Here is an 8,153-nt window from a genome sequence, read left to right as displayed (position 1 = left end):
GTTATTGGTGAACTGCCTGTACATAGAATGGAGGCGCAAAACTGGTGGGCTGAATGGACTACAGCAGTTTTCATTTTATGGTTCACAACGTTTAAACATATCAAGGGTTATGAATATTGTATGGGGAAAACTGCGTTGAGGAGATGTTCGACAATTAACTAGAATAGGGAAAGCTCAATGAGTTGTATGACGTATTCCTTTCCCGATGCTTCTGTGCAGTGTGTGGGAAAGCTCTGTAAATGTTGTCACAAGTTCTCAGCTGTCAGGAAGGAGGTCTCTGCAGGGTCGACAGGATTGGGTTTCCCTTCCCTTTTCTGATAACGAGGCTGATGCCGGCTGTTCTCTCCGGTTTATCCTTTAAGATATCGGAGCAGTTTGATACAATTGAGTGCCTTGCTTGGCCGTTTCAGAGACCATTGAAGAGTTTATCACATGTCTGTGTGTCTGGAGTCACTTTTAGGCCAGACCAGGAAAGCACGGGAGATTCACTTCCTGAAAGTACACTGGGTAAGGAGATCGACATCTATAATCGACATTGAACACAAGATCACTATTACTGACACCAGATAATAGATCTCGATATTTTATTAATTGTTTTTAACTTGCACCAGTTGCCAGAGAATTATCCTGGTCTGGATTAGCAATCCAATGACAATTCCACAACAGCACCATTTCCACATGGGGGCCTTTCGGAAACCACATTGAACCGATTATTTCTGTGATGTTTGACAGCTCTACCAAAATAACCCCAACCAATTTGACTATCGTGATGGGACTGAGGGCGTGGTAATTGGTCTGATTGTAATTATTCCCTTCTTAGGGGATGGGACATAGTTGAGAAATTACCCACATTGCCAGGGAGTTGTCAGAGTTGGAGCTCGAATGAAACAGCTTCCTCAGGAACACGGCTTGTTGTGTAGCAAAAGTCCTCTGTCCTATTGCAGGAATGGTGTCAGAGCCAAATGCCTTTGTCGTATCTACAGTGTCCAGCTATTGGTTACGATGGGCATCTGTGCTTCTGAGGGTATCATATTGAGGGTGAGGTGGGTAATCGACACAACACTTCTGGCTGAGGATGGTGCATATACTGCATATTTTACACTGATGCACAGGGCTGGTCCATTATTTGGGATGGGGATATTTGTGGAGTACTCTCCTCCAGTAAGTTGTTTAACGGTCCATCGACTTTTATGCATGGATTTGACAGGACGACAGAGCTTATATCTGGTTTGTTAGTCTTGGGATCATCTCTCTTTCTCTGTATCAGATTTTAGTCCTGCTGTTCATACTGTAACCAGTCATGTGCGGTAGCTTTAATGGATTGTCATCAGGTTTAGGTGCATGTGATTCCGACCCGACCATGTTCACCCACACTCGTCATTGACCCCTGAATCGGATTGATGGTAATGGTAGATGGATGGACTATCGTGAAGGTTACAGATTGTCATTGAAATCTACAGCATCAGATGATAATCAAGTCTTAGCTGCAATATCTACAGTTCAATTCGACTGACTGTCCCTCAGTTCACACCGAGACCCATTCACCCATCAGCCCTGTATTCAGTGACCTACTCTGGTTTCTGATGCGGAAATACTTCCATTTTCATATTCTCATTCTGCTGGAAGTCTTTCATTGGTGTCACACCTCCAATTTGTTACCAAAACAATATCCATTTCAGGTAGTAACCTGAAGCGTTTCCTTTCAGTAATGCCATCTTCTGTATTTGAAGTGAATGTGTTTCTTTCTGTTTTTCTCCCTTACCATGAATCAGAGCACTGCAGTGTCAGTGATGCCAGCCTTATGCAGTTTCAGAGTTAAGGAACTTGTCACCATGCGTTACTGTTCAGTACTCAGTGTACAACGCTCCATGTTGGACAGGATGTTTGGGCATCTTTGACAATATGTCGTTGGAAATTGTTCAAAAACAGAAATTGCTGAAGAAATTGCGGAAGATGTTGAAGAATTTTCTGGAGAGAATGCAGAGTTAAACTTGCAGATCCAGTGAACCTTCCATAAAGGCGTTTTATTTTTATTTCCAGTATCCATAATTATTTATTTAATTGAAAAATTGTTCTGCGCCTATTCATTTCTGGAAAAACCCAGCAGGTCTGTCAACATCTGCAGAGAAAGTGAAACAGAGTTAGCGTATCCAGTCCAGTGTGACAATTCTTCAAAACTGAATACAATTGCAAAATGGTCTTTTAGTCCCTTGCCAGATGTAGAGGATGGGTGGCAGGGAAAAGTGGGTGTGGCAAAAGAAAAACGGGCTTTTAGCAGTGGTGAAAGGAAAGATTCTGAATAACGGGTCGAATCTAAGGTGTGAATGGAGGAAAGGGGTTCTCTCTATTGAATGCAAGATAAAAAAGACGCAACCACACAAAGTCATACGGAGGCCAGGAGGGAGAAGGTTGACTATGTGTTATATACATCTGGCCACAGATATGTTTTCACTGTCGTGATCATTACCCCCTTTAGATAAAGGAATTCAGGTGTTTGACTTCTTATTGGCACTAGTAAGCGTTTCATGCTGTCTTAGTATTGTAATATGGAGAAAAACAAATCACAGTTTGACTTTAGTGCAGAGTGTTGGTTACCTGTCATTTTTAATATTGAGTAATTTTGCAGTGCTTATCTTTAAACGCTTGTTCTTGAAGATTGTATCAGATGGAGTGTAGGATGTTGAGGGGTGACATTATAGAAACTTATAAAATCATGAGAGGTATGGATACGGTAAATAGCCAAGGTCTTTGCCAAAGGGTAGGGGAATCGAAACATAGAGGGAATAGGTTTAAAGTGAAAGAGGGTAGATTTAAAACGGACTAAAAGGCAGCTTTTTTACACAGAGGCCGGTGTGAGTATGGAATGAGCTTCCAGAGGAAGAGTGGGAGATGCAAGGACAGCTACAACATTTAAAACTCATTTGGACAAACATATGAATGGAAAACATTTAGAGGCCCATGGACCTAATGAAAGCAGATGGGGCTAGTATAGTTTGGAAAACCTGGCAAGCATGGACATTTAGAAAAGCTTCACGCAGTGTCAGGGTGGTTTGTGAAAGGGACATGATACTTTGCCCTGTAAAATCATGCAAAGTATTTCTGGAGATGCCTGTAAATGTAACAAGTGGACTTGATAAATGGGATCTGGTGGACACCAGGCTTTCCAGAGATTTTCCACAAGGTATTACAAAACAAAAGTTCTTACACAAAACAGAAGCTCCAGGACGTCGGATACTTTATTAACATGGGATGATGATTGTTTAACACAGAAATCGGAGAGTCAGGATTAATGGATCTTTATGGTAAAGGTTTATCTGCTGGAGGACCACAAATATCAGTCTGATGGCATCAGTTATTTACAATCTATACTGACAGTCTGAAGGAGGGAGCTGAGTGCAACATACATCCGAGTTTGAGGATGACACGGAGAATGAAAAGGCAGGCTGTTATTTAATGGGGAGGACTTGCAGAAAAGGAACAGTAAAGGCATTGGAGTCTTCCTGGGTATGAAACATAAAGTCAGCATGATGATGCAGCAAGTAACTTGGATGGTACATCAGGTGGTTTCCTGGGAAGGAAGGGTTGTGTTATTGAGAATCTCTAAGATGGTGAGGCGATAATTCATTGGGGTTTCAATGAATGAAGAGTGATACTGCTGAAACCTACAAGACACAGAAGGGGTTGGAGAAGGTAGATGTTGAGAAGTTGTTTCCATTCTTGAGCAAAGTGTTGAACTCGATGATATAGATACCGAATATGGAACATCGATTTCAATCTGAGATGCAGAGTAATTTCTTCTCTCCGAAGGTAGTGAATGTCTGGAACTCCCTAACCCAGAGAGGTGTGGAGGGATACAAGGAGTCGGCAAGAGAGTGGAGTTGAGCCCTGGAGTAGATCAGCCATGTTCTCATTAAATGACAGGGTTAGCTTGAGGTGCCGATTGACCTACTCCTGTTCCTATTTATTAATTTCACATGTTATGCTTTTGGAAATTAACGGGTTATTTTGCTGGAAATCGTGTTGTACAATGTTGCATTCAGGGAGATCAGAGGATTTGTTGTTTTAACCCTGGGTGGGGTATGTGGCTATATTCCCAACGTATCTGGCTCTGCAACATGACCCACATCTGGAACAGACGTTACAGAGAGGGGAAACCTCGAAACAGGGACTGGGGGGTGGGGGTGGTGGTCATTTCCTGATCCAGTCTGGATTTTCCAAGTACATTTCCATAACTACACCTAACCATCGGAGTGGCCTCGATCTGCCCCGGTTTCGCATGTCCGAGGGCTGAATGGAACATCAGAACATCGGGCTGAGGGACACAATTGGGTCAATCAGCCCTTTCACACGCCTTCACCAGTAAATAAGGTCATGGCTCATCTCATTGTGATCCCAGCTGCACGTTTCTTTCCACGCACCATTATCCCTGATTCACCTGTCCATGGAAAATCAGACAAAGCCAGCTTCGATGTAATATAAAGGTCAAGCCACTCCAAATTTCTGGGATAGAGAATTCCCACTTGACTGAAATCCCACTTTGTGGATTTATCCTAATTCCTGCTCTGACGAAGGTTGGATGGTGTCACTGTTTCCTTTTCTCGTCCCATTCCCCTACTGCAGACACCAAATTTTAAATGTAACCAGGTTGGTGATATGGCCGATGATAAAGTTCTCAGACTGAGTCAGGTTCAGTGACAGGAACAAGTCAGGAAGATTTATTTAGTTAGCCACAAGTAACTAATGGACCTAACGGATGCGCATGTTGGATCTGTGGTTAGCACTGATACCTCCCGTTAACAAGTATCTGCGTTCAGTTCCAACCTCGGGCCACCCTCTATGTTGATTTTGAACATTCTCCCCATGTCTGTGTGGATTTCCTCCCAGTGTTCTAGTTTCCTCCCATTGTCCATAGATATGCAGCTTAGAGCGGATTGTCCATGCTAAATTGCCCATAGTTCCCAGGGATGTGTAGGTTAGATAGGTTGGTGATGGGAAATGCAGGGTTACATGGATAGATTAGGGGGGCAGGTCCGGAGGGGATACTGTTCTGAAGGGTCAATGTGCTCTTGATGGACGGAATGTCCTGCCTCCACACTGTAGAGATTCTATAAAAACAACAAGAAGTTTGGACTATACAAACACCCAGTGGGTATCTATCTGATCACTGTCCTCTTGATTTTGTATGTTTCAATAAGATCACCTCTCATTCCAAGAGTAACCTGTTAAAGCTTTCATGATATAAGAAATTCATTCCTGGAATACATGAAGTGAAACATCTGACTGCTTCCAATTTAATTATATCCTTTCTCAGGTAAGGAGACAAAAATAATCTCATACACAGATGAAGTTAATTTTAGTTTTCTCAATAGTGAGAGTATTTGGAACTCTCTTCCCTGCAGAGCATTGGAGGCAGAGATATTGAATATGTTTGAGGCACAGACAGAAGGTTCAAAAAGAATAACGGAAGCAAGGAATATCGGGGAATGGCAGGGATGTCCAGTGTTGGGGAAATGCTGACAATGGTAAAAGAATTACACTACTCCAGCACATCCAGGAATATAATGCAAAATGAAATGATAATATCGATAAAATGTTAAGGGGAAATCCAAGATGGTGGTGATCTGGAAGGTCTGCTTTGTTGGGCTCTGCATCACAGTACGGGCAATGGGGTTCCCTAACCCACTCCATCCCAGCCATTTACTTAAAATGCTTAGTTTTTGAAAGTTCTGAGTCTTGGAAGTTGTAGTATTTTTAGTTTGTGTAGTTTTTAAGCTCTATGAGACTTTGTTTATTAATGATCAGTCATTCAAGTTCTTCCTCTCTCCAGTTCAAATGTTGCTATAGTGTGTTCTGGGTAATGATGTGCTTAAATGGTATACCTGGAGCATTACGGTGAGCCATTGGCCAGAAAAGAGGAAAAATTTTCTTTCTAGTCTAAAAAGGAGAGGGTGGATGTTGTCCTATTGCAGGAGATGCACCTTGATGACAAGGAACATTTGACATTACAGAAGGTCGGGCATGATCGGGTTTATTTCTCGTCTTTAATATTACGAGTAGGGGAGAAGCCATAATGGATAAAAAGAATCTTCCATTTTACCTACCAGATTGTATTTGACACTCACGGGAGGTTCATAATACCCAAAGGCTTGAACTATATAAAAGAATATAGTATTTTGAATGTTTATGCCCCCCCCCCCACCCCACTCCCAGCGTACCCTCTTAAATTCCTGGTAGATGCATTTTCCAAATTCAGTTATCTTGCATCGTGTCACATTATTGTAGAAGTTTTCAAAAGTCTTATGGACCCCACGGTGGACAGAATGTCCTGAGGTGCCCCAATACACTCGTTATAATGTAAGCAATTAGGGGATATGTGTGCAGAACGAGAGCTGGTGGATCTCTGGTGGCAGATCCACATCACAAGTAGGGATTTTATTTTCTTCTTTAACTAGCATAAGTGCCACATGAGGGTTGATATCTTCCCCATTCCTGCAACAATTATAGATTCGGTGGCATCCTGCACAATTGGGAATATTACCATTTCTGACCATGAAACAGTTTACTTATTGATTAAGATTAAGGGCAATATAATAGATTTGAGACACTAGCGAATGTATCCCTTTATTCTTTAGACTAGTTGGTTAATTGAGTCGTTAGATTAGTTTACTTACAGTGTAGAAACAGGCCTTTCGGCCCAAAAAGCCCAAACCAACCCACCCCCTGACATTGACCCCTTCACCCAACACTGCTGGCAATTTACCTAACCTGCACATTTTTGCACTGTGGGAGGAAACCCACGCAGACACAGGGAGAATGTATAAACTCCACACAGGCAGTCACCTGACACAGGAATTGAACCCAGGTCTCTGGCGCTGTGAAGCAGCAGTACTAACCATTGTACCACTGTGCTGACCACTGCAAAGAATTCAGATCTTTCTTAGTCATTAATTCAGATTCAACGAGTAACTCATCCACTCTGTGGGAAATTGCTAAGGCTTATGCCAAGGGAATAATTATGCTTTATGATGTAACAGAAGGGGAAGCAGGAACGCTGGTTTGAGGCAAAGCTGAGGGCAGCCGAGAGTGCATACTGTGATTGTCCCTCAGTGGCTAAGCTGCAGAGGATCACAACGCTTTGGTCTACAGTGAATTTCACGCTCACACAGACAGCCAAGAAGGAACTTACTTTTGCAAAACAACGCCTGATTGAACATGGTGATAAGCCAGGCAGGTATTTATTCTATCTTGGCAGGAAAACGAGCGTCCCTCTTAAGCCATTACCTACATTAGGGAAGGTATTGAGATCCTTACCTTCAATTCCAAAAAGATTAATGTCTCCTGTCCGAGATTTGTCACCGAATTATTTCAGACTGAACATTTTGAGGATAGATTGATTAAGATGGAGTCATTTTTCAAGAACCTGGGTCTTCCAGGAGTAACCCCTGAATAGGTGTTGTGCCTTAATGGACCATTTTCAGCGCAGTAGGGTGTGAAGCAGCTTCAGAATGTAAAGGTGCACGTTCCTGACGGATTTCCTAGTGAATTTTATAAATAATTTATAAACCTATTGTCAGGGCTGATGTTTAACATATTCCGTCACTCATACAGTCACAAATCCCTCCCTCCATCCTTAAGAGAGGCTCATATCTCTCTGATGATGAAGAAAGGAGACCCTGGTGGATTGTGCTTCTTACACGCCAATCTCACTTTTAAATGTTGTTTTCAAAATCCTGTCTGAGACTCGTGCATTTAGGCTGGAACCTTTGCTGCCTTTCATTGCCAAAGAGGACCAAACAGGCTTCAAAAGGGCCACAGATCTTTCTACAATGTGAAGCGGTTATTCAATATGATCCAAGAGTCTCAACAACAATCTGCCCAGGGATTATTGATCACTTTAGATGAGAGAAGGCATTTGATTGGATTGAGTGGCCGGATCTCTTCTGTACATTAGAACGGTTTGGTCGACACAAAGATTTTATCAAGTGGGTGAGGGTCCTTTGCTGTGATCCTCTGGCTGCAGTTCTCACTAATTTTGTGGCCAACCAGTAATATTAATATTTCTCCAGGCAGCCGACAAGGCTGACACCTTTCACCATTGTTGTTGACGTTGGGGATTGAGCCACTGACGGAGGCCATCTGTAGGGATGCCAACA

Source organism: Chiloscyllium punctatum, chromosome 28 (genome assembly GCF_047496795.1).
Source record: "Chiloscyllium punctatum isolate Juve2018m chromosome 28, sChiPun1.3, whole genome shotgun sequence".
Classification (NCBI taxonomy): Eukaryota; Metazoa; Chordata; class Chondrichthyes; order Orectolobiformes; family Hemiscylliidae; genus Chiloscyllium; species Chiloscyllium punctatum.
The sequence above is the reverse complement of the archived record's forward strand: the minus strand, read 5'-3'. Positions refer to the sequence as shown.